A 27,879-nucleotide genomic window follows, 5' to 3' on the forward strand; every position below is an offset into this window, starting at 1 on the left:
ACTTTCTTAACCTTAGTTGGTTGCTAGTAGAAAGGAAGGCTGACTTAGCAATCTGATGGCAGCCTTCCCCTAGCAGAATCCTATATTAAGAGAACAAGCCTCAAAATATCTTGCTTATCCCTCAACCTCGTTTGAAAGGGAGCACCCATTTGGTATCAAAAATGTACGTTATAGTGATGACACAATCAAGCAAGCAGCTCACTGTCCCTGAGAAAATATTATCTCTAATCTACAATGTCAGTCTTGGAAAAGTTGAATATTAGATTCTTAATAATAAATATTTTGGTGCATTTTCAGATTTAGCCTTATGACCTAGAAGTTCATTTTATGACAGTGATTTTCACCTTTGGCTTTAGCTTAGACCAAATATGATTTTTAAGATACTGGCCTTTTAGCATTTGGCCATAATGTGTATTTAGTGTACAGTAATAAAAACAATGAATCTTGACGGGAAATAGATAATCCCGGGAATGTTTGGAAGATGTCTATGACTCCAAATTCAAATGAAGGGAAATCCTGAGATGGCTTTTTGGGTTTGTTTGTTTGGTTGGTTGGTTTTTGTTTTTGTTTTGTTTTTTGGTCCCAGAGGAGGGCTGGGCTTGATGGGAACAAGGGAAGAGGGGGAGGCCTCCCTGACAGATGACAATGGGGCAGGGGTTAAGGAGGGGGCACTAGGATGGGGAGGCACATTTTGTATCTTTAACAGGCCAACCAGGTGGTGAGAAGAGGTACAAAAAAAGAACCTTCTTGCACTACAGTAACAAAATTAAACATTCTTAGATAGGGCTCCAAGCTGGCCCTCCTCATTCCAGATTTCTCTTTAGAGAAAATGCTATCAGCATGGGGGATTGGAAATGCCTGGGCATCTGCTGACATATGCAGGAATTAATTAAGCATAGTAGTGAAGGTGCTGTGGGGCTTCAGGGATCAGAATCCTGGGGTCACCAAGTTGCCAGATAATGCTTGCACTGAGCATCCAGTCCCTGCCCTCACAGCCACTAGCCAGCCTTTCTTGCTCAGTGTGGAGCTCAGCTGTCCACATCCCTAATTGCTTGCCAGCTGCTTAAGCCTCCCCATTGTTCACAGAGATATTTGAGGCAAAATAAAATTTACCTTCCAATTACATAACAAGCACAAACTGTTCCCCACAATCCCTGGTTTATCTGAACATTTATTGAGTGCCTACCAGGCAAAAACTGATATCCAAAAGACTCTGGCATTATCATAGAGCAAGGTAGTTTAGAGTATAAAATACAGATTCTAATAGGGCTTGAAATCCTGACTCTTTAAGCTCTTTGACCTTGGGCAAGTTATTAAAAACCCCTGAGTCTTAGTTTTTCTCATCTGTAAAATGAAATGAAAACCCTGACAGGCCCAATGAACTCCATCGACCCATTTCTTTCAGCTGGAGTTTTCAAGTCTCCGAATCTTCCCACTATCCATTTGGCCTCACCCACTTTGCAGTCTTTGAATTGTTCTCCTGATAGAAAAGATTCAAGTTTGAGCAGGGATGTCAATTGGGCATAAGCTCTGCTCATCCTGGGTTCAACATTTGGGCAACTCAGGAAGTCTACTGAGTGCTCTTTAAGGGCAGGTCAAGGAGCTAACAGGAAAGACCACCTCCTAAGGCAAAACAAAGTCCAACCAGTTTGACTCAAGATCAAGGGTCCAGGAGACATATACAATCACCAAAAATATGACCACAAATATTTCAGTCACATTATCATGTATTCAGTGATGGAAAGTGTACACTATCACAGTATTTGCAAATTCGGAGATTTGTGAGTGTTTAGGGAGGTATCCTTGTCAAATGTCAAAGGCTTAGTGTATTATCTTATAGATCCTCTCTATTCTTTTAAACAATATTTAAGATGGTCCCCAAACTTTGAGATAGCAGGAGGCTCGTATAAGCTACTAAAGGCAACTGGAATCCATAGCAAATAATGAGTTATTTGCTTGGATTTTCTGAGCAGGGAATGTTTCCATCAGGTCATCTTAGAACAGCATCTACCTGAGCAGAGAAATGTATTGATGTGTTTACTGAGGGCTCCCTATGAGTATAAGTACTAAATAAAGTGTTCGTCGACAAGAGATCACAAAGGCAACACTACACAAGCCCTGCTTTCAGGTTATTTTTACATCAGTTTGACTAAAAATAACAATAATAATTTATATTTTCATGACATGTTACAACTTTTAAAAAGATTTTATTTTATTTGGGAGAGAGAGATCACGGGCAGGGCTGAAGGGGTGGAGGGAGAGGGAGAAGCAGACTCCCCACTGAGCAGGGAGCCTGATGTGGGGCTTGATCCCAGGGCCATGGGACTATGACCTGAGCTGAAGGCAGATGCTTAACAGGAATCCCCATTTTACAATTTTTGAAGACTTATAATACCTATTCTCATTTCATCCTCAGAGATTCCCATAAGACAAGTGCAATTAATTCTATTTTTAAATATTTTATTTATTTATTCATGAGACAGAGAGAGAGAGAGAGAGAGGCAGAGACATAGGCAGAGGGACAAGCAGGCTCCATGCAAGGAGCCCGATGTGGGACTTGATCCCTGGACCCTGGGATCACACCCTGAGCCAAAGGCAGACACTCAACTGTTGAGCCACCCAGGCATCCCTATTAATTCCATTTTAAAGATGAGGAAACTGAAAGTCCAAGAAGTGAACACATTTTTCTAAAGCCATGAAGTTAGTATATAATCACAACGCAAGGCTTTCTGACTAGGTTTAATGTTCTCACTTGCCATAGCTGCATCTTGAAAAAGAATCTTTCTGCCTTTGCTTAAAAAGGTGGAATGGAAGGAGCAGAACATTTTTTTGATTGGTTTTCCCAATCAATCAAGGCCCTATAATGCATCTGGCCTTGGCAAAAACATCATGGAGGAATGAGTAGAAAAAGAAGATTTGTTTCCTACGGTCCAAAGGCTTTCAAATTAATTGGATGTTAAGAAGCAAGTGGGGAAAAAATAAGAAGTGATAAGAAGACTTGAATTTATGGAGCTTATATGTCCCAGTATCTGCCACAGGGTCTAGGACACAGTATGTATAGATACATAATAGAGATTTATCCCATAAATAAAAGATCAATAGGAACAAATAGATAACCATGAAACATACCTTTGTATGTATTTTAATCTCAAACGCAACTAAGAAGGAATCCCAAAAAGAATAAGGATAGATGTTTATTTAACAGAGGGGTTTGGAAAATTAACTAGTTGGAGAAAATCAAGTTAGATTCATAATATAATCTTATAATGTCAAGTAAATTCTAGATGAATCAAGGAGTCAAATGTTAAGAACAAAATTATTTTTAAAAAGGCAGAAACTATAAATTAAAATTTTATTAACTTCTGACTGACAAGGGATTTCTACATATAATGTAAGACATCATACTGTGAACAGCTAATAGAATGATTAAAGATTTGGTTCTTGGCTTAAAATTTTTGAATTTCTCTATGTCCAAGGATACCATGAATGTCATATGATGAACTAAGATATGTATTAACAGTAAATAAGAAAAACAAAGATTAGTCAATATATTAAAAAATATTAAAAAATCTATAAATCATTGAACATATACAAACTAGGAACCCAATGAGAAAAACATAAATAAATAAGAAAAAAGTCAAAGGATATAAAAAAACTAATTCATAGAAGAAATTAAGATGGAAAATAGTTGAAAAGCTATCCAACCGCACTGTCAAAGAAAAATAAAAACACTGAAATAATGTTTCCCTAATACATTTGTAAAAATTAAAATCATAATGCTCAATACTGCCAAAAGCATGATGAAATGGCTCTCCCTAAAACTGATGGTAGCAATTAAAATGATGAAACTTCAATGGGTGCCTGGGTGGCTCAATCAGTTAAGCATCCGACTCTTGGTTCTGGCTCAGGTCATGATCTCAGGGTCATGAGATCAAGCCCCATACCAGGCTCTGTGCTGAGCATGGAGCCTGCTAAAGATTCTCTCTCCCTCTCCCTCTGCCTCCTCTCACACTCCCTGCCACGTCTCTCACCTTTCATGCTCACATACTCTCTCTTTCTCAAAAATAAAAACAAAATGGTAAAATGTCTAGAAAGGCAATTTGGCAAATGCTATCAAACATTGTTTAATGGGCATAGGCTTGGAATCAGTAACTCTGCTTCTAGAAAATCATAGTAAGGAAATAATCAGAGATGCAAAAGATATATATATATATATATATATATATATATATATATATATAGTGAACCTCTTCATACGCTTCTTAATGAAAAATTGTGAACAATACTCAATGCCCGGAGATTGTTTTGTTTTTTTGTTTTTTTTTATGATAGTCACACACACACACACACACACACACACACACACACAGGCAGAGACATAGGCAGAGGGAGAAGCAGGCTCCATGCACCGGGAGCCCGACGTGGGATTCGATCCCGGGTCTCCAGGATCGCGCCCTGGGCCAAAGGCAGGCGCTAAACCACTGCGCCACCCAGGGATCCCTGCCTGGAGATTGTTAAGCAAATAATTCATAAAATGGAATGCCACATAGTCATTAAATAATCAGACTTTATAAAAATAAAAATCAAACTTTAGATGAATAGTTAATGAAACATTCAATACTTGATATGTCCAAAAGAGGTAAAAAAAAAAAAGACTACAAAAGAGTATTATAATTGATATCATTATTTCAAGAAAGAAGAAGGAGGGACACCTGGGTGGCTCAGCGGTTTAGTGCTTGCCTTCGGCTCAGGGTATGATCCTGGAGTCCTGGGATCCAGTCCCACATGCGGCTTCCTGCATGGAGCCTGCTCCTCCTTCTGCCTGTATCTCCGCCTCTCTCTTTCTCTCTCTCTCTCTCTCTCTCTCTGTCTCTCAAGAATAAATAAATAAAATATTTTAAAAAAAGAAGGAAAAGAAGGAAGAAGTATAGATAAGGGAAAAAAACAGCAACAAAATAGCAAACTCTGATAGCAACAGAGGTATCTTAGAAGGGTAAGACCACAAGGGACTTCTTATTTGCTGTTTCATTTTGCTTTTCAATGTTTTAAAAAATTTTCCACATTTTGTAATTGGATATTTATTTATTTATTAATTTATTAATTTTCAATGGCAAAGAATACCCGGAAATCTCTGGGCAATAAGATTACAAACATTCTTCACTTTTGTCTCGATGCTTCTCTGTAGTTTTTCCATATCTTTACAGACAGCATGAATTATTTTTATTGAAAGGGAAAAAGTTTCTTTTTACCCACAGAAGACAGGGCTATCTCTTGTGTGTGACATTTTATTTCAACATAGTATTTGTACAATACTGTGAAATATATTTTTAATAATAAAGATCTGGTCTGAATAATCTAGAAGAGATGAAGGGTTCCAAATGGATACAAATTTGGCAGTGAGTCCCAGGTATCAAATATTCTTTCGATTCTTTCCACAAGGAAACTGTGACAGAAATGAAGACTTATTTCTCTTATTTTATGTTCAGTTTTCATGGGAGCCTGTGGGATGGAGAAGGCTTAGCTGCAGGCATATCTCTGTGTGCTCAGAATTTGAGAGAATGAGGAGCAATAGTTGGGATGTAGCTGAGTGGAGAGGTCTAAATAGAATTTTATGGTCTGTACACATTTTTTTCAGGATCTTACAATTTAATAAAAAATCTGTAAATAATCTGCTTATTTCACCTCTGTGTGAAGCTTAAATAATGTTGAGTTACTTTTCAATAAATGATATTTACAAATAACAATGGCAGACATTATTGAGTACTTGTTCTATGCCAAGCACTTCATCACACTTTGGTCATATATTATTTCTTTTAATCTGAACAGCAGCCTGATGAGGCAAGGACTATTTGAATCCCCATCTGACAGAATTTTTTTTTTAGAGAGAGGGAGAGAGAGAGAGATGGGGCAGAGGCAAAGGGAGAGAGAGAATCTTAAGCAGGCTCCACACCCAACATGGAACCCAATGGGGGCTTGATCTCAAAACCCTGAGATCATGACCTAAGCCAAAATCAAGAGTTGGACCCTTAACTGACTGAGCCTCCCAGGCACCCCAATCTGACAGATTTTAAAAAGTGAGCTCAGAGAGGTTAAGTAACTTGTCCAAGTTCCTAGTAAGTAGTCAAGCTGAAATTTAAAATCAGATTTATCTGAATTTAAGCTGCAAGTACTTTACATTTCACTGCCTCCTGTATCTACTATAGCTAAGCAACACCCAACAAAAATGCATTCACATAGTCATCAAAAGACACATACTAACTAGAAAGTTAAATAGCAGCACTGTTCTTAACAGCCTCAAACTAGAAAGCATCCAAATCCACATCAGCAGTTGAACAAATTGAAGTCTATTTACTCAGTGGAAGGCTATAGAGCAGTGAGAAGGAATTATCTACAACTACACATCACAAATGGATGACTATCAGAGACACAGTGCTGAGCAAAGAAGTCAGGCCCAAAAGAACACATAATGTATGACTCAATTTACTTATTTAAAACATGCAAAAAAAAAACAATCAAAATGAATCCATGGTTTTAAAATCAGGGTACTGATTACTCTTTGAGGTTGGGAGGTGGTGGTAGAGGGTGCAGGCTGGATGGTGGCATAAGAGGGTTTCTGGGTGGTAGTGGTAATGTTCTATTTCTTGATCTGGGTCCTGGTTACAATAATGTGTTCAACCTTGTGAAAATGAATTGAGATGTACATCTGCCATATGTATGTCTTTCTCTATGGCTGGTGACTCCAGAGGAAGAAAGTAGTGGGTGAAAGATACCTAGTTTAGTTTCTACTCTGGGGAGACCTAAAACAAACCCACTACACCCACAGGAAAACAGTACAAACTGATAAAGGAGGATCATGGAAATACTGATCTGATAGCAGTGAGCTTTCTGAGATACAAACAATTAGCCCTGGGGAGTGACAAACAATACGCCACAACAAGCTCACTTCGTTACCTTTCCATCAGAATTCAGAACCACAGCGTGTCTGTTTGGACAGCAGGAAAGCGTTTGCTTTAATATCACCACCTGCAGAATGAAATTCAACCAATTAAGTTAGGAAATTGCCATTTGCAGATAATTATTATTTAGCTGGTTTCTAACTTCATAGTTCTGCAGCCATTTGAGGACAAGGTCTCAGAACTGCCACAGGGTGTGGTATCAGAGTTGGTCTATTTTAACTTAATGATCTGGAAGAGGAAATAACCAGTATGGTAATGACATTGCAAACGATGCTAAATTGAGAGTGTTGCAAATGCTAATAAAGGCAGAGGAACAAAATGAGAAGACTTTGCTGATAAAATCTGGGCTTTAGTGAATAATACCAGTGTATTGAATTTCCAATTCTCTGCTTTCGTAACAGATTCTTGAGCACACTCCTTTGTGCTAAAAAATAAAGGTCTTATGCCTCAAAAAACTGAATACTCTATATCAACATTGCCATTCTAAATAAACTTTTAAAGTTCTTGGAATAGTATCGAACATACAGAAAAATTGCAAAAATGGTACAGAGAATTTCCATATACTCCACACCCAGTTTTCCTTATTATTAATGCATTACATTAGTATGATACATTTCCTCACAATTAATGAACCAATATTGATACATCATTACTTATGAAAGTCTTTCTGTAGATTTCCTTAGTTTCAAATAATATCCCTTTTCTGTTTCAAGATCCCATTCAGGTTACCAAAGTCCATTTAATCATCACGTCTCCTTAGGTTCCCATTGGCTGCAACAATTTCTCAGACTTTAGTTTTAAAGACTTGGACAGGGACACCTGGGTGGTGTTGAGTGGTTGAGCATCTGCCTTTGGCTCAGGTCGTGACCCTGGGATCCTGGGATCGAGTTCCACATTGGGCTCCCTGCGTGGAGCCTGCTTCTCCCTCTGCCTGTGTCTCTGCCTCTCTCTCTCTGTGTGTGTCTCTCATAAATAAATAAATAAATAAATAAATAAATAAATAAATAAATAAATAAATAAATAAAATCTTTAAAAAAAGACTTGGACACTATTGAAGAGTATTGGTCACATATTTGGTAGAATGTCCTTCAACTGGGATTTCTCTGATGTTTTTCTCATGATTAGGCAGGGATTATAAATTTTGGGGAAGAAGACCACAGAGATAAAGCACCAAGGTCATACCATATGCAGGGTGTGATATCAACTATCAATATGACTTACCACTGTTGATATTGACCCTGATCACCTTGCTAAGATAGTATTTATCAGGTTTCTCTACTGTACTTATTCTCTTCCTCCCCTCTTTCCATCAGTGAACTCTTTGAAGGAAGTCACTACATGCAGCCCACACTTAGAGAAAGGGGAATTATGCCTATCAGAGGGCCGAGTACCTACACAAATTGTTTGAAATAGATTCTGCAGGGGATGTTTGTCTATTTCCCTCCATTTGTTTATTCAATCATTGAATATGTCAGTATGGACTCATGGATATTTATTTTATACTTTGGCTTATAATCCAATACTACTTTATTTTGTTCCTCAAATCATTACAGTTTTAGCCAGCACAGGGCTCTTTCAGTTAGTTCTTGGGTCTGTTTGACATATCACCATCATTGTGGATCTTCTTAAAAACTTCCTTATTTTCCAGCAGTAAGAGATGCTCCAGGATTATCTGCATATTTCCTACCCCAGTCCTAGAACCAGCCAATTCTCAAGGAGGTTTAGTTTCTTTTACTGGAGAATGGTACTATAAACCAAGACCTGGATTCTGGATGTGATGACTTCACCTGGGGTGTTTTAGCTTCCAGGCCTTCTCAGCAGACAGTGCAAGGAAATAAACTCATGTGTGTGCACATACCTATAAATATTGTTATGTGTCGCCGTCTGTATCTATAGTAAGCTAAACATGAGTTCATCCTAATGTTTCCAACTCCAATCCATTACCACATGGACACTTCTAGTTTCTTCTCCTTGCTTCTCTATAACTTTCTCATTTCAACAATGAGAAACCAGCTCCCACCATCTACCATCCATTTACTTGTTTAATCCCAGTATACATGGACAGTGGTTTCAGAATAGTTAACCAAATTGTTAACCAATAATAGGAAACAATTTTACCCACTCTAGTGCTTATATATAGTGCCTTTTGTCTTCAGTCTTATAAACTTTATTCATTAGCTTAGTACATTCCTTTCCATCCTCTTTGGTTATGCTGCTTAATACATTTATAATACTTAGATTCTTTTGTCACATTCTGCATTTCATCCTGGGATTCACTGACCTCCTAAATGACTTTTTAAAGTTTGCATACATCAAGGTTCACTCTTTGGGCTGCAGTTCTATGAGTTTTGAGAAATGCATAATATCATTTATCTGCCATTGTATAGTCTCATACAGAAGAGTCTCACTGCTCTAAAAAAATCCCCTGTGCTTCTCCTATTCAATCTTCCCCCAATCCCATCCACTGTACTCCCACCAAAACTTTGACAACTACTACTATTTAGTGGCTCTAGGGTTTTGCCTTTTCCAGAATGTCATATAAATGGAATCATACAGAATGTAACCTTGCAGAATGGCTTCTTTAAGCGATGTGCATTTAAGACTCATCCATGTCTTTGCATGGTTTGATAGCTCATTCCTTTTTATTGCTAAATAATATTACATTATGTGATGTACCACAGTTTATTCCTTTTCCTATTAAAGGTCATCTTGTTTGCTTCTAGTTTTTGATGATTATGCATAAATAAAGCAGCTATAAACATTCACATGCAGGTTTTTATGTGGACATAATTTTCAACTCATTTGGGTAAATACCTGCGAGCACAATTGCTGGATTATATGGTAAGACTACGTTTAGCTTTGTGAGACACTGTCAAATGGTCCTCAAAAATGGCTGTACCGTGGCTCCTGGCTGGCTCAGTCGGTAGAGCATGAGATTCTTGATCGCAGGGTCATGAGTTCAAGCCCCATGTTGGGTCTAGAGTTTGGATATTCCCACCAGCAATGAATGAGAGCTCTCGTTATTCTCCTCTACACCCTTGCCAGCAATCAGTTTTGTCAGAGTTTGGATTTAACCTTTTTTCTAAGAGTTCTGTCATAGTATTATATTATTGGTGTACTTTGTATCGTCCTAATGACAAATGATAGCAAGTATTTTTTATCTCTTTTTTTTTCAGCTATAGATCTTCTTTTTGTTTTTTAAAGATTGTATTTATTTATTCATGAGAGACACAGAGAGAGAGAGGCAGAAACATAGGCAGAGGGAGAAGCAGGCTCCTCTCAGGGAGCCTGATGCAGGACTCAATCCTCGGACCTCAGGATCATGCCCTGAGCCGAAGACAGATGCTCAACCGCTGAGCCACCCAGGTGTCCCAGTTATATATCTTCTTTAATAAGGTCTCTGTTTAAACCTTTCATCCATTTTTTATTTTTATTATTTTAAATATTTTACTTACTTATTTGATAGAGAGAGCACAAACAGGGGGAGGGGCAGAGGCAAAGGGAGAAGCAAACATCCTGCTGAGCAGGAACTCCAATGTGGGACTTGATCCCAGGGATCATGACCTGAGCCAAAAGCAGGTGCTTAACCGACTGAGCCACCCAGTTGCCGTTTCATCCGTTTTTTAATTAGGTTGTTTGTTTTCTTTTCAAGTTTTAGGAGTTCTTTGTATATTTTGGATACAAGTCTTTTATAAATATGAATTTTGCAAATATTTTCTCCCAGTCTGTGGCTTGTCTTTTTTATCCTCTTAAGAGTGGCTTTATTTTAATAAAATGGAACTGACCAATTTCTTTCTTTTGTGGATCATGTTTTGGTGTTACCTAAAAATACATAAACAAACCCACAGTCACCTCGATTCTCTCCTATTTTGTCTTCTATATGTTTTATAGTTTTTCATTATAAATTTAAGTCTATGGTCCAATTCATTTTGAGTAAATTTTTGTGAAAAGTGTAAGGTTTAAGTGGAGGTTCATTTTTTGCCTGTGGATGTCCAGTTGTTCTAGCACTATTTCTTGAAAAGATTATTCTTTCTGTGCTGAATTCCCTTCGTTCCTTTGCCAAAGATCAGTTGACCTTTTTAGTGTAGAATCAGTACTGCACTTTCTGTTCGGTTCCATTGATGTATGTGTCTATCTTTTGGCCAATACCATCCAATCTTGATAACTTTATAGTAAGTCTTGAAATCAAGTAGTATGAGTCTTCCAACTTTGCTCTTCAGTATTGTGTTGACTTCTTCTAGATCTTTTGCCTTTCCATACACAAACTTTAGAACCAGTTTTCGATATTTCTAAAATAACTTGCTAGAATGTGCTTGGGATTCATTGAATCCATAGATTGAAGTGGAAAGAACTGACATTTTAATAATATTGAGACTTTCAATCCATGAACACAGACTATTGCTCCAATTATTAGATTTTTTTTATTTCTTTCATCAGATTTTTGTAGTTTTTCATATAGACCTTATACATATTATATTTTTATCTTAGTATTTAATTTTGGGGATTCTAATGCCATTAATATTTCTCTTGTACAGTGCTGGTATATGGGAAAATGATTAGCTTTTGTATATTAACCCTGTTCCCTACAACCTCTACACTATTTCTAGGAGGTTATTTATAGATTCTTTGGGATCTTATATGGAGATAATCATGTCATCTGCAAATAAAGATGGTTTTATTTATTCTTTTCCAATCTGTATACATTTTATTTCTTCCTTTTATCTTATTTCACTAACTAGATCTTCCAATATGATATTGGAGCGGTGAGAGAAGACATCCTTGCATTGCTCCTGATCTCAGAGGAGAGGTCTCCTTACCATCAGATCTTATTTTAGCTGTAGATTTTTTGGTAAATGTGCCTTATCAGGTTGAGAAAGTTCCCCTCTATTTCTGGTTTGCTGAAGGTTTTTTATCATGTTAAATTCTTGTCCTGCATCAATTGATAAAAATATATGATTTTTCTTCTTTAGTCTGTTGATACGATGGATTGCATTTACTGATTTTCAAATGTTGAATCAGCCTTACATAACTGGAATAAATCCCACTTGGCTATGGTACATGATTCTTTTTATACATTGATGGATTCACATCGCTAGTATTTTGTTGAGCATTTTTGCATTTCTGTTCACGAGAGATATCAATCTGCTGTTTTTCTTTCTTGCAGTGTCTTTATCTGGTTTTGATATTAGGACAATGTTAGCCTCAGAATACATTAGGAAGTGCTCCCTCCACTTCTATTTCCTGGAAGAGATTGTAGAGAATTGGTGTCATTTAATGTCAGATGTTTTTCTTACATCACTTGGTAAAATCATATGACTTTTCTTCTTTAGTCTGTTAATGTGATGGATACATTAACTGATTTTCAAATGTTGAATGAGCTTTGCATAACAGGAATACATCCCACTTGGCTATGGTATGTGATTCTTTTTACACACTGATGGATTAAAATTGCCAGTATATTGTTGAGGGTTTTTGCATGTTTGTTCATGAAAGATATCAGTCTATAGTTTTTATTTCTTGTAATGTCTTTATCTGGTTTTAGTATGAGGGCAATGCTGGCCTGATAGGATGATTTAAGAAGTATTCCTTCCTTTTCTCTCTCTTGGAAAGATTGTATAGATTGGTATCATTTTTTCCTTACATACTTGATGGAATTCACCAGTAAAATAATCTGGGCCTGGTGCTTTCTTTTCAAAGGTTATTATTTGTTGGTTCAATATCTTTAATAGGTATAAGGCTACTTAGATTATTTATTTCTCCTTCTGTGAGTTTTAGTAGTTTGTGTCTTTTAAGGAATTGATTCATTTCATCTAAATTAAGAAATATGTGGGCATAGAGCTGTTTGTAGTATCTATTATTCTTCTGATGTCCATGAGATCAGATCAGTAATGAGTCTCTTTTATTTCCAATTTTGGCAATTTGTGCCTTTCTCTTTTTTTTCTTGGTTAGAGTATGGCTATAGTTTTATCAGTGTCATTGATCTTTATAAAGAACTAGGTTTAAGAGTGATACAAGTGCCTTAAATCAGAGTATTTCCAATTCTTTCCTCCCATTTTGGTAACATTTCTGTCATTCATTAACTTCACTTCAGATTTCATTTCATTTATTCATGTGTTTTGATCACTCAATACATTATTATTGTTACTACCTCAGTTATCTTTTAAATCAATTAGGAATAAAAATTAAAGATTTTATTGTAATTTCAGTTACTTATTCTCCATTGCTCTTCCTTTCTTTATGTACGTTCAAGTTCCTGACCTATGTTATTTTCCTTCTGCCTGAAGAACTTTTAACATTCCTCAGGCAGTAAGTTAGCTGGCAATAAATGCTCTCAGTTTTTGTTTGTCTGAGAAAGTTTTTATTTCTTCTTCACATTTAAAAGATAATTTCTTTGAATATAGAGTTCAAGATCGGGGAATTTTGTTTACCTTCAGCAATTTAAATATTTCACTCCACTCTCTTCTGGTTTGCATGGTTTCTGATGAGAAGGCCACTGTAATTCTTATCCTTGTTTCTGTTTAGGTAAAGGATTTCCCCTCCTCCCATCCCAACTTTTCTGGATTTTTTGAAGATTCTTTGTTTTTGTTTTTCTGCAGTTTGAATGTGATATGCCTGGGTATGGGTTTATTTTTTATTTTTCATTTGGTTGGGAGGTTGGTATTTTTTCCTGCTGATGTTTTCTGAGTTTTCTTGATCTGTGGTTTGCTATCTGTCTTAGTTTTGAAAAGCTCTCGGCCATTATTTCTTCAAATTATTCTTCTGCTCCAGTCTCTTCTTCTTGTATTCCAATTACATGTATGTTACACTTTTTAACATTGTCCTATAATTCTTTTCTGTTTTTCCCCATTCTTTATTCTCTTTGCATTTTAGTTAGAGAAGGTTCTATTAACCTATTTTCAACCTCATTGAATCTTTCCTCTGCCATGTCAGATCAGAGATACTTTTTATTTGTTACAATGCTTTTTATTTTCAGCATTTCCATTTGATTATTTCTAGAGTTTCCATATCTATACGTAACATCACCCATCTGTTCTTGTATGTTGCATACTTTTCCCATTAAAGTCTTTACATATTAATCATTGTTACTTTAAACTTCCTGTCTGATAATCCTGACAACTGTGTCATTTCTGACTCTGGTTGTGAAGATTGCTTTATTTCTTCAGACTGTGTTTTATCTGCCCTTAGGCATGCCTTGGAATTTGTTGTTGAACACCAGACATTATATTGGGTAATAGTAATTGAGGTAAAGTGGTCTTCAATGTGAGGACTAATGTTAATCTGGCTACGAGTTAGGCATTATGTGCCAAGGACTTCAAAATCCTCTAATGTCCTTCCCAAAGACAAAACAAGGACACTTCCCAAAGTATTCCTTCTCAGAGAAAGTCTATCTTTCCCTGCTTTCAGCTATAATTTAACATTATTATACTGGAAACTTGTTGGTGTGGTGGTAAGTATGTGGGAGGTAAGTTGTCTAATTTCTGCCTAAATCTAAGGGTTATTATGGTCCTGTGTCTCATATCTATAGTCTTCCCAAATATTTCTCCAGTGGCATAGCTGTTTTTTCACTGCCCCCTACTCCTTTACTGGCTGAAGCATGCACAATCTATTTCCTTGAAGCCCTGACCATTGTGGTCTATGCACCCCTTCCCCACTAGGTGATCCAGAAGGACTAGAGGGACCTGGCTGATGTGGGAGGAATGAGGCTCAGGAATTGTCTTGTCCCCTGGAAGGTCTTTGTTATGGAGAAGACCCTGAAACTATTTTGCAATGATTACTCTTCTTCTTCCCTTGTCAAACCAAGAGGGGAATCTTTCTCCAATCTTCACCAGGAGAATCTAGTGGGATCCTAGAGGTAAATCCCACAAAACTGAGGGGCCTTTTAAGACTACAGCCCAAGGATTTTCTTACTCTCTTGCTAGTTCACACTCAAGCTTCCAGCAACTCATCAAAATTACTATCTAAATGTTCCTGAAAGTTTACATCTCTAGAGGCTTCTACCCCAGGTTAATAGATCTCAGTTGTGACTATGTGGATGCACCTGTCTGTACGGACTTCGGAGCGATGGTTTGCCCGGAAACTCAGTTCCCTAGTGAGGCTGAGAAAAGTTGTTGATTTTCAGTTTGTATAGATTTTTCTTTTCATAAGGATAGGAGAGAGGACTTCCAAGCTCTTTACATGTCAGAGCTGAAACCAGGTTCTGTCCAGCACTGAATTTTAATTAAATACCATGACTAAAGGATGTCGAGTATTATGTTTCTAAGAGAGGCATTGGCAAGTGACATTTGTTGAGTGCCTAAAAATTTATATATCTTGTTAATTTGATCAACAAATAATTGTTGAGTGCCTGCTATGTGTCAGGTAATATTCTAGGAGATGAGGCCCCCTCAGGGAACAAAACAAAATCCCTGCCCCCATGAAATTTCCATTCTAGTCAGTGAGAGACAGAAGAAAATGATAAGTGCTAGAAAGTAAAAGTAAAAATGGGTAAGGGTGATAGAGAATAATTGGATGGAGGTTAGGGAATGCCATTTTAAAGAAGATTGGTTGATTTGCATGTGTAAGGCCCTGGGTTTGATCCCTGGCATATCCACTACACCTTTATAAAGACAATGCCCCCTTACCAAAAAATTGAAAAGGCTCTCTGATAAAATAAAATTTGAAAAGATACCCAAAGAAAGTGAAGTAGTACTCCGATAGGATATCTGAAGAAGTATTTAGGGAACATGAAGAAGGCCAGTATGGCTGGAGTGAAGTGATGAGAGACAGTCACAGGAGAGGAAGCAGTGGGAAGCCTCATTATGTGCAGCCTCGTCAGCCACGGTAAGGATTTGAGCTTGCACTCTGCATAAGATTGGAAACCACTGGAAAATTTTCAAACAGAAGAAGGACATGAATTCACATATTTTAAGAGGATCACTCTGGCTGCTGCATTGAAAACAGACTGTTGGGGGGTGGGAAAATCAAGACAGAAGTTCCAGAGACTGTTGAGGATACCATGGGAATAATCCAAGCAAGACGTGATGGTAGCTTTCAGGTAATGAAATGTCATCAGACTCTGGAATTATTTTGAAGGTAGACCCAATAGGATTGCCGATGGATTGGTTATGTTATTTAACCTTTATAACAATCCTTAGGAAAATAAGGGTAATACAATTCATGAGAAATTAGGAAACTGATCCTCAAGGAGATCTTACCTAGTCCCTAAGCTAATGAGTGACAAATAAAAATTTAAAGGCAAATCTGTCAGGCTCCAAATCCCTAAATCTGACCCTCCCGTTCCCAACCTCTTAGTTACAAGGGATCTTCACTTCATTCCACGGAAGAAGAAACCAAAGAGATTAAGGGTCATTCTTTAGGTGCTACAATTTGCTAGGGGCAGAATTGAGACAAAAGACACTGTCTGGTGACACCTGAATCGGTCACTCTCTGCTCTTTCATGCTGCCCTTTCATCTAATAAGTGGGGAATAAACAGTCAAGGATTGCAAGTAATTGCCAATTAAACCTAAGTTCACAATAAGATAGCTTTATTACAAGATCCACTGCATATGGGTCATCTTTGAGGAGGCATCATAAGACGGGAGTGATATTTATCACTGCACCCTGAACACTGCCCATATTTTTCATCATTAACAAAGTGATGCAAAAAAAAAAAAACAAAAAAAAAACAAAGTGATGCAATGACTACAGGAAGCCTTTTTAAAAACCAAAGGAAAAAAGGAAACAAACAAACAAAATCCAGGAATCAACCAGTCCTAGTTGCCTAAGAAACATGCCAGGACTGACACAATGATTGATGTGCACGTATTTTCGTAAGATTCTTTGGGGACTTCTGTGGCAGTGGTAATAGGACCTAAAGTGTGGCATCGCCTAGTGTAAGAAACAGCATCATTTTGTTCATCTTAATTGGCCATTTTCCCCTAGAAAAGATATTCCTGGGGAGATAAAGGAATCCCTGGCAATAAGTTGGGGGTTTTTGCATTTGTAAAAAACTTTTCTTCAGGGGTACCTGAGGGGCTGAGTCGGTTAAGTGTCCAATTCTTGGTTTTGGCTCAGGTCGTGATCTCGGGGTCATGAGATCCAGCCCCATGTCGGGCTCCCCGCTCAGTGTGGAGTCTGCTTAAGACTTTCTCTCTTCCTCTCCCTCTGCCCCTTCCCCTACTCTTTCTCTCCAAAATAAATAAATAAATCTTTTTCAGAAAATGCTTTTTTTCATCTAGTAATGACTATTGGTCCTTCAAATTCAACTCGATCTGCTGTTTATTAAGTCCTTACTACCTGCCAGAAATTGGGATAAGGGATTTATGCATTTTTTTAAGGCTTTATTTACTTATTCATGAAAGACACAGAGAGGCAGAGACATAGGCAGAGGGATAAGCAGGCTCTCGCGGAGAGCCTGATGCAGGACTCGATCCCAGGACTCCGGGATCAGACCTGAGCCAAAGGCAAACACCCAACCACTGAGCCACCCAGGTGTCCCAGATTTATGCATTGTTTATTTAAATCTTCAAAACAACTTTAAGAGGCAGGTATCATTATCTCCATTTTACAGAAGAAGTGATGAAGGTTATTAGGTTGTATGCCTTCTTTTGGCTCACAGAGAACCCAAGGTTGGCCTCTACACCTTCACTCTCACAAGCCAATTAGGGATTACAGTGCTGTGATACCTCTCTTCCACTAAGCGTCGAATGCCTTAAGGGCAGAAACCCTTCTTTCTCTCTTCTTCAGTACTTCAACATATCCTGAGAAGTAACACAGACCTTTCCCCCAAATATGTAACTTAATTCCATTTATTCGTCATAATAGCCCAATGAGATACTTTTGTAATAGTCTCCTATCTACCCCATTGGTGAGGGAATGATTCCTACACTAGAGTAATGAGCATGGCTGAGTACATGGCACCCAACACTGCACAGATGAGATTGATAGCAGTCTACTAGTCACATACACTCACAGCCCAGAGGAAGAAGACACCATGCCATGCGGGGCCATATGGGGACTGCATTTGAGAACATCTGAGTGATGTTCTCAAATGAGTGAGCCATCAGGTGCTATAGGAGGCAGGCTTTGTAGTATCAAGAGAATGGGATACCATCTGGTTCCTGCAAAAGAATGTGATTGGCTTGTTTCTATAATATCATGGGCTGGCAAGAACTGAAATCCACTCCTGAGAGATAAGCAAGAACTGTGCGTGGTCCCTATGATATGTTTGCCTAGGGAACCTTATCCATCAGAGCAGAGTAGGGAGGGAATTCGTGGTTAGGCTGTCCCAAGCTCTCCCAATTTTACCAGATATCAAGACAACGCATAACATCGAGCCTTAATTGTAGGCCTTACACCACAAATATGCATCACTATCTCCATTTTATAAATTTCTAATTTGAATTAAATTTACAAATGGGGAAATGGAGTTCAGGATGCCTACAGCATGGACAAAGTCCCATAGCCACTGAGAGGCTGAAGTTAAACTCTGGTCTCTCTGATCTCAAAGTAATATTTCACTTATAAATGGTTAATAGAATATTTTCCATTTCTTTTTTTTTAAGATCTTATTTATTTATTTATTCATGAGAGACACACAGAGAGTGAGAGAGACAGAGACATAGGCAGAGGGAGAAGCAGGCTCCATGCAGGGAGCCCGATGTGGGACTGGATCCCGGGACTCCAGGATCACGCCCTGAGCCAAAGGCAGATGCTGAACTACTGAGCCACCCAGGCATCCCGTATTTTCCATTTCTAACCAACATTTCAATGTGACTTCTGGGAAGGATGAGAGTGGAAAGGAAAGAATACACCATTTTCTGGCTTAAATCCATGTACAAGAGAGCATTTCTCCCCCACATGCCTGAGTCACCAGCATTTGCTTGAAAGGAATGACCACAAATGCTTTGCATCAGGAGGTGGAGATCGCCATTGTTGGCTCATGCCAAGGCACCTGCCTGCTTGCCTATTTAGACCATTTAGTTTTGATTCGGCTCAGGCTAGCCCAGTCTCAGAATAAATGCAGGAACAGCTTAGATAAATTAACAGGAAGCTCTTAATATGCATATTTGTGTTCTTGTGTGTTTGGACTGTCGCTTATCCATCATAACTTGTTCCCTTCGGCTTTGAATATTTTAATAGTTGTTCTTCTTATATTTTTATTTACTTACATGCCAAGCTCTCCCAGCCCAGTTACGATCTTCATGTTTGAAAGCAGAAGGACCCAGCGATACCCAACCCTGTAGCTTGCTTTCATGTACAAAGGGCAGGGCTTGCCATAAGGAGTTTGATCCTACCAACTAACATAAAGATGAACTTCATGCTAACTCCTGAAGGAAAAAAAAAGTACATACATGTATTTTCATTTTCATTTTGCTATGACTTTTATAAATCACTTAAAATTAATTTTTGAGCAATGTCAAGCCAGCAGTGAAGTTTCTCTAAAGCATTTTTTCCAAATTGCTTCTTTTATACAAAACTGTAGAAATAGACTTTTCAGTTTAGGAGATCTTTTCTTGAGGAAAGCTATCTTCAGTAAAATTCAGAATGTGGTTGGTGCTCACGAGGAGCTTTAGTGATCTCTCTGCAGCCCAGCGTGTTCCTCAGCAAACCCAGACTTCCCAGGTTCTTTGAGATGATTCTATGCTGGATGCTGCCTCCCACTGACAAAGCTCATTAGGGATTGATGTGTAAATTCAGAGTGCAAATTTAATTTGCAGTGAGAAATGAAATTTCGAGCTGGACTGAAGAGTCGTATTGGTAGAACCAACATTGGTTCAACAAATATTTATTAAGCGCTGTAGTAGCCTGAATAATGGCACCCAAAGATAATAGGCCACAACCCCTGGAACCTGTAAATGTTACTTTATTCGGTAAAAGGGTCTTTACAGATGAAGTTAAAGAGCTTGAGATGGGGATACCACCCAGGTAGGCTGTAAATGCAACACAAGTCTCCACATAAGAGAGAGCCGGAGGGAGATTTGACTATATACAGAGGAGAAGGCTGTGTAAGGATGGAGCAGAGGGGGACTTGAAGATAGTGGACTTTCCCCAGGAGGAACGCAGTCCTGATTTCATGCACACCTTGACGTTGGCCCCAGATACCAATTTCAGACTTCTGGCCTCCAGAACTCTGAGTAAATCAATTTCTGCTGTTTTAAGACACCAAGGTTGTAACAATTTGTTACAGCAGTTATAGGAAACTAATACAGGCCACCAGGTGCGTACCAATTGTGTACATGTGAGGAATATAGTGGTAACCAAAACTACGTGGCTTCCATCTCCACAAAGCATCAGAGCAGCTGGTGAGAAGGTATATGATTTGATGACATCAGGTCTCAAGAACCTTCTGTATTCCTGCCACAGTGGAAACCTATAACCTGCAGGCAGACTGGTGCTCCTGTCAGCTGGAAGGGCATTTTTTTCCTTTCTCGTTCATCTTCACCAACTGCTTTATATATATATTATATTTTAATATAATGTAAGATATATTTATAAAATTAAGGAAACATTTTTAACTAAATATATTTAGTATACATCTGTATATTTTGCTTGTTTATCTCTCACAGAGTACCCTGCTTTATACCTCCTTACCAAGTTCTTGAGTACCACCTCACGTGGTTACATCTTTCACATGCTATTTAAGATTATAATGCTTGCAAGGAACAAAATCGCAGATGTTGAGCATTTGAAGAGGAATACTTTTGACATTCTCTGATGCTTTGGGATGAGACCTTCCATTTGGCAAAGGTATTGTGACCTGGACAAATGTTCTGGTCAGGTAATTGCCTACAGCATCCCTTTGCCCATACAACAAACTATCAGGTATGGCGTACTGCCCTGTGAATTACCATAAACTTCTGTACTCTGATTTTCAAGGTGCCTTGTGAGTTATCATATCTAAGATGAACTGGCTATATTACAGTTAACAAGTAGAATGTTTGGCTTGCAATCAATTGATAAAGTCTTGTTACCCGGGTCTAAGAAATGCCACCCTCCTTTGCCTCCAATTGGCTTCAAGAATGCAATTCAGATCAGATCGTCTCCCCCAACATGGACACAAGGTAATTTGTCATTCAGCCTCACAAACAGAAAATATGACCCAAAGTTTGTCCTCCACTGTCACTCTCCAACTTTGGAGGCTCAAGGACAAAGGGAACAAGCAGCCGTTTGCAACAGTGCTCTTCCAAGCCCACAGCGAGCTCACTTCCCTGTGAGCCTGGGAAAGGAACAAATACCATATTTCTCTCAACTGGCTTCCTGCCTCCAGCATTTTCTGTCTTCCACCACCAGTCCACACTTGCTACTCAGAAATGAGGTTTATTCACTTACCTCTTTAACTTCCTGGAGGATTTGTGAGGTTTTCCATGGACTTCAAGTACTTTTGTTGGAGTCAGTAGGCCTGGAGAGAGAAAATTGGCTTCAGTGCCAAGGTAACAAGAATGGAGTTTGCCTGTTCGGCTTTTCTGCTTTCATAGGCTTTGAAAAAGTGTGGACCAACGAGAATCTTCTTTGGATCATGAAATTATAAAAATTTTAAATATGTTTTCTGATTACAAAGCAATAATGTAATCACTGCACACAACAGAATATAAATGAGAGGGAGTATAATGAAGAAAATAAGACCACCTGAAAAACTTATCACTCCAAAATAACCGGTGTTGGCGTTGAATATGGATATGTTTCTTAATGAAATTATGATCATTCTCCGCACACAGTTTGGCATCCTGCTTTTTATCACTTTACATGAAACCATATTTTTCCATGTCATTATATATTCATCATAAACATGACTTTCCAAGGCTGCAAATATTCTTCCATAATGTATTTGACCATTTTACAATCATTTGACATTTCCATAATTTCCAATTTCTCATTGTTAAAAGTAACACTTTGAAGGAAAAGCCTTGCATATAAATTCTTTGTGAACATCTATAATTATTTCAGCAGGATAAACACAGTAATTGTGAAATTACTAAGTGAAAGAGTATGCAGACTTTTTAGTTTTATTAAAGTATAACATATATCCAGAAAAGTACACAAATCATATGTGGATTGCTTGATGAATTTTTAGCAAGTGAACACATTGGTAGAACCAATACTCAGATCAAAAAAATATTACCAGCATCCCAGAAGCCATCCTCCCAGTTTCTGAACACCCCAAAGGTGACCACTATACTGACTTTTCACACAATAAATGAGTGTTGCCAGTTTTTTTTTTTTAGCATCATATAAGAAGAATAGTTCATATGGCATGCATTCTTTTCTATCTGGGCCCTGTCACTCAACAGGATGTCGTTGGTGCACTTCATCTATGTCCTTGGGTATAGTAATAATTTCTTCATTCTGTTTGCTAGATGGTATTCCATTGTGTGAACATACCACCCCTCATTACCCATTCTACCGTTGATGGGCATTTGAGTACTTTTTCGATTTAGGGCTATTATGAACAGTGCTGCTATGAACATTCTAGTACATGTCTTTTGTTGAACATATGTACACATTTCTGTTGGATATGTACCTAGGAATGGAATTGCTAGATCATAAAAGACGGCATATGTTCAGCTTCAGTAGATACTGTCAGTCTTTCCAAAGAAGTTGTAGAATATGCACATTTTAAGTCTCTTGATGAAAACTGCCATTCACAAAGATTCTCTGCCCTTACGGTCTCTCAGTAGCATATGAGACTCCAAGTGGAACCTTTCCTAACAGTATTACACATTTTTAAAAAACCTTTGCCACTTAGGTAGATCAAAAAGCGATTTCTTGCTATTGTTTAATTTGTATTTCTTTGATTGCTCTTGATACTCAACATTCTACAAAAGAAGAAAAACAAATAACCAGTAAACATATGAAAAAAATGTTCACATCATTCCCAAACTATTTATTAGAGTGGGCTTTTTTTTCTTGTTGTTTTGAAAGTCTTTGCTTTATAGTGACAAAATCATAAAAGATTCTTAAATGGTAACTTCGCATACACACACGTACTCAAATGAACACAAGAGTACATTTTATAAGTCTCTCATACTTTCTAATTTTTAAACTTTTCTTACTAGGCAAATTTATTCCATATACAGTATGCTCAAGGATATATGCTGCACACCAGCATATCATTGGATATGAAATTCAATGGTGGATGTGAAATCATTCAAGATGTACAGACTCTGCCCTCAAGTGGCTTATAGTTCATTGGCTATGTAAGACCCCCAGGTGGATATCGCCGTTGTAGAGCAGCAAGCTGGGCAAATCACATGGGCAATGAGAAAGTAACAGGCTTAAGACCTTCTTCACCAGTTGAAGCTGAAGCAGGAGCACAGGCTAAACTGGCCCTAAGGACTGGAGGAGGTCCAGGGGACCTGAAGTTCAGGCCACAAATATGTATAAAACAAGAGGAGAAATCAAGAAGTCTAGGCTGATTCTTACCTAGAGAATGGTGAGCTCGAAAGAAGATGGGAAAGCCACTCTAAGAGAGTTACCGTTTCAAAAGATTTCATTGGCACCAAGCTGTTCCTCCATTTTCAGCCTTGCATGCCCTCTGGAAGAAATCCCTCCATTGGGCTCAGAATGCCAGGTGAGGCTGGGGGGAATTAGTGTGGTAAACCTCGTAAGCCACAGGTAAGCTGCATGCATACAAAGCTAGGAAACCTTTGTTGTTGAGAGACCTAAGCAAGTAAAGGGGAAGGATAATGCTGGAGGCAAAGTGAGTCAGTCTCAAATGTTCTCATACTTGAAAGGTGAAGAAAAATAAGGCAAGGGCAAACAAAATGGAATTGCGGCTCTGTTTAGAGATTCTGAGGAAGGTTTATTTTGAGTTGCTTTCTGTAACAGAGAGAGAAACAACTGGGGATGGTGTGGGTAGCAGAGACACAGTCCCTGAGGATGGCCAGGGGAACTCACACGTATGGTAGTCCTCCCTTATTCAAGGTTTCAGCCACCTGTGGTCAATCCTGATTGGGAAGTGGATGATCCTTCCGATGAATCATGAAAAGGTCAATAGTAGCCTAACGTTAGCCCACAATTCCTGTGACATTCACCTCGCTTCATGTCAACACATTAGCATTTTATTATCTCCCATCATCACAAGAAGAAGGATGAATACAGTACAATGAGATATTTTGAGACAGAGAGAGAGCATTCACATCCCATTTATTACAATACATTGTTATAATTGTTCTACTTTATTATTGTTGCCATTAATTTCTTACTGTGTCTAGTTTATAAATTAAACTTTATCACAGGTGTGATAAAGGAAAAAACATAATACATAATAGAATTTGGGTCTATCCGCAGTTTCAGGCATCCACCCGGGGTCTTGGAACTTATCTCCCCACAGATAAGTGAGAACTACTGCATACTGGCAAAACAAAACAAAACCAAGATTTTGGTTATACTTTAAATTATCTTAAAAGCATTAGGGAATGCTCAAGGCTTTCCTTCCATTTAGCATATATGTATACCTTACGTACATTGTGTAGCCATATCTGTTGTCTTGTGTTTTCCTCATTCTACCCAATGCCTACCCTCCTTCCCCAGCAATCTGCTCTACACACACACACACACACACACACACACACACAGGGAGTGCTCTCTCAGGGCCAGGAAAAATCCATAAACCTGTTCCCTGGCTTAGAGTCCAGCAAAAGAAAATAAGGGGCTAGTTGTGAGCAAGAATCACTGAGTTGTGTTTTACACATTTATTTCCCTAATGTTATTCAAGGGCCGTAAACAAATTTCTTCACTGTGTCTTCCCTGCTTTGTTGTTTGTCATTTTTCTTAAATGACAATAATGTCATTTAAAAGTATTAATCTGGTACCTTTGGCTTTTTTTTTTTGTACTGTAAATTTATCTTACTATTTATTTTTTTTATTGGTATAAGATAGCCAACATTTGCTCAAAAGAAACGTTCCCTGTCTACATTTCTTTTCTAGCTATTATTATTATTCATTTAACTTCATGGTTATTCCTGAAGATAATTTTGTCAAGAAATGGTCTGCTCTGGTTGTCAATACACCAAGGCACAGTGCTGATGGAGACCAGCAGTTTCCCACCAGGAGTCCCACTGGAGCTGCAGATCTAAAAATCCAAGATGAATTTGAGCCATAACAGGTCTCACTCAGTTAACCCACCTAGGAAGATACATCTCAGAGAAAGGGGAGCAGAGCCCAGAGCTCCATTAGACACATTGGAGGTTTTGTCCCAGCAACTTAAACCACGAAGAGTTGAGGAAGGCAACTTCCAGACTAGAAATTACTCTAAAAGGAGTAATGGTTCAGCATGCCAGATAGATGCTTTCAAGCTTTTTCAATAGCAACCAGCACTAAAATAAGCAAAGCCTCCATTTCACATGCAAGCAGAACACACATACGAATATCTACACATGCCTATTATTTAAATGATGCTTAAACTTTACTGTAGGTGATGAAGTCTGCCTATTCTGTTCTACTTCACTTTTTAAAAACTGTTAGTTGTGACCCAGTAAATTGATTTCATGACCCACTATTGAGTTAATAACCTGCAGTTAGAAAAGAGTACAGTATCAGGAACATAGCCAATGATATTGTAATAACTTTGTATGGTGACAGATAGTAAGTACTAGGCTTATCATGAGGATCATTTTATCATGTGTAAAAGTATCAAATCACCATGATGTACATCTGAAACTAATAAGATGTCGCATGTCAATTATACTTCAACCTAAAGAAATACTGATGTAAGGGAAGGGAATCTTGACCTTTTGGCATTTGACTAGTAATCTAAGGTTTGTGGGTCTTTCACTCTAGAGCAAGCTTTGAAGAACCATATGTTCCTTCTTATCTTGTTTCCTGGAGCAACCTGAGCTCAGCCTTCATTAAGAGCCAGAGACAAGGATGAGTCAGGTCCCAAACAAAATTAAAACAGGCCCTCAAAACATGTTAAGGTAAGAAAAAAAAAAAGAGAGCTGGGAATTTTCTGACACTTTTAACTGATAAAGTAAGCACTCTTCAACTAAGAATATCTCCATAAGTTAAGGGTCTGTTTGTTAGGGCACTACAAAAACAATTAGAAGTTTCCAGAAGTAGCTTTGGAGAAAGAAGGTGTCATAAGATACTCTTTTGCCAACAGTGAATAATATGTACATAGGCACGATAATGTAACTGTTTTTGATTTTCCATTCATAGAACCAACTCATAAAAAAAGCAAGGATTTATTTATTTGAATTTTGTACTTGTAGTTGTTGTCAACCTTCAAAGGCAAGAGTAAATGTAAATAAGTATAAATGGCAAAAGTCAGGAGGTGGGCATTGCAATGGAGTTGTGGAAGGGTAGCATCACTAAGATCCTCATCTTAAAAAGTGAAGTCAAGGATATTTACTTCTTCTCTAGCTGATAAAAGAGAAACCAAAATACATTATTTAAGGCCACAGAGCTAACAAAAGGGAGATATGAATTTATTGGTTGGCAGAGAAGAAACACCTGAGTGAGTGAAATTTCTCATTTCCCATAGCAGAGAGTCAATATATGATGCATACAATTGATAAATCAAGAAATAGTAAAATATATATTATCTTTAGCAAGGTGGAGCTAACTACAATATAAGAGGGGCAAAATCATTTAAAAGTAGATGTAGTTGGGAAGGAATGATGCCATTACTGAGCATTTTTTTACACACACTTTCCTGCACAAATTGAGTTTTTCAATTATGTTCACTAATTACTCTGATTTAAAATAATAACAATAAAATTAATAATAGCAGTGATGTTAGGGGCCCCCAGGGTGGCTCAGTCAGATAAGCATCCAACTCTTGATTTCCGCTCAGGTCATGATCTCACGAGTAGAGAGATTGAGCCCCGCATTGGTCTCCATACTCAGCAGGGAGTCTGGTTGAGATTCTCTCCCCCTTCCTCTCCTCCCACTTGCACTTGCTCTCTCTCTCTCTAAAATGAATAAATAGATCTTAAAAAAAAACAGAGGCAAAATCAGTGATGATAATAATTAGTGTAACCTGGAAATCTATAGGTTTTACTCTCTTGAACTTCCAGAGTTATGACTCCATGGTTGAGATAAAAATGATCACGGTGTATTCTCTTCCTCCTGGCCCAGTCTGCCAGATTCTAAAAATGGTTTATATACTGTTCATTCATAAATAATGCTTAAATATAAGTCAAATAGAAACATTCCCCCCAAAATAATCAACTTCCATAGGTCAGAGAAGATTCTATGGTATTTTAATCCTATTTTATGTTCCATATTTGGCCCATAGGCTTCTTAATGCTAGCAAGGTTATCCTTCCTAAAAGAAAAGCTATTTTCCTTTCTGTTAAGTTTAACTTATGCTTCCAGGACCTCCAGAGAGAGCTCATGTTTACGAGCTACATTAGCAGTGTCAGATGAGATGTATCTGGGATTCCTATCAGTTTGGTCAGGTATAAGATGAAAAGTCCAAGATGAAATGGACCTCACAGACAGTCTATCTCCTTGATCCTCAACGTGGGGTCCCAGGACCAGCAGTTGGAACACCACCCAGAGCTTGTTGGGCACGTACCACACAGAGCTGCCGAATCAGCATCTCCATTTTAACAAGATCCCCATCTGATTCTGTTGATTCATGTGTGCATTAAATTCAGAGGAGCACTGGTTATTCGAATCCAATCTCCTCTCAGTGGGAGAACCCCTCCCCCCAAGCATCTCTGGCAGGTGGTCTCCCAGCCTTACCCATGTTGAGGATGGTGGACATTATTTTGTAAAAAGGATATATCTGCATGGGTATGAGGGAGGCTACTTTCATGATGTGCTAGAAATTGCTTGATATACTGAGGCAGAGGGAGGGTAAATGCTATTGGGACTGGTGGAAATGAGGGTAAAAACTGTGGAGCCAGTCTGACAGGACAAGGCACCAAAGTCAGCTGGGGGGACAGGCTGGGTCTGAGATGGGAGAGTTCATCCCAAGGCAGACCTGCTGTGAGCA

The 27,879-nt window shown here is 38.2% G+C and overlaps 1 long non-coding RNA gene across 1 annotated transcript in view; it reads right to left on the reverse strand.

The window, feature by feature from the left end:
* The window catches only part of LOC140627580 (uncharacterized), a 127,704-nt gene that overhangs the window by 88,059 nt on the left and 11,766 nt on the right, over window positions 1-27,879 (reverse strand). The window contains exons 2-3 of the long non-coding RNA XR_012026253.1: window positions 21,268-21,337; window positions 6,952-7,023 (exon numbers count right to left, since the gene is read on the reverse strand). This is a non-coding gene — a long non-coding RNA (uncharacterized lncRNA). The remainder of the gene's footprint in view (window positions 1-6,951; window positions 7,024-21,267; window positions 21,338-27,879) is intronic.

This window comes from Canis lupus, chromosome X (genome assembly GCF_048164855.1).
Source record: "Canis lupus baileyi chromosome X, mCanLup2.hap1, whole genome shotgun sequence".
In the NCBI taxonomy this organism is placed as follows: domain Eukaryota; kingdom Metazoa; phylum Chordata; class Mammalia; order Carnivora; family Canidae; genus Canis; species Canis lupus.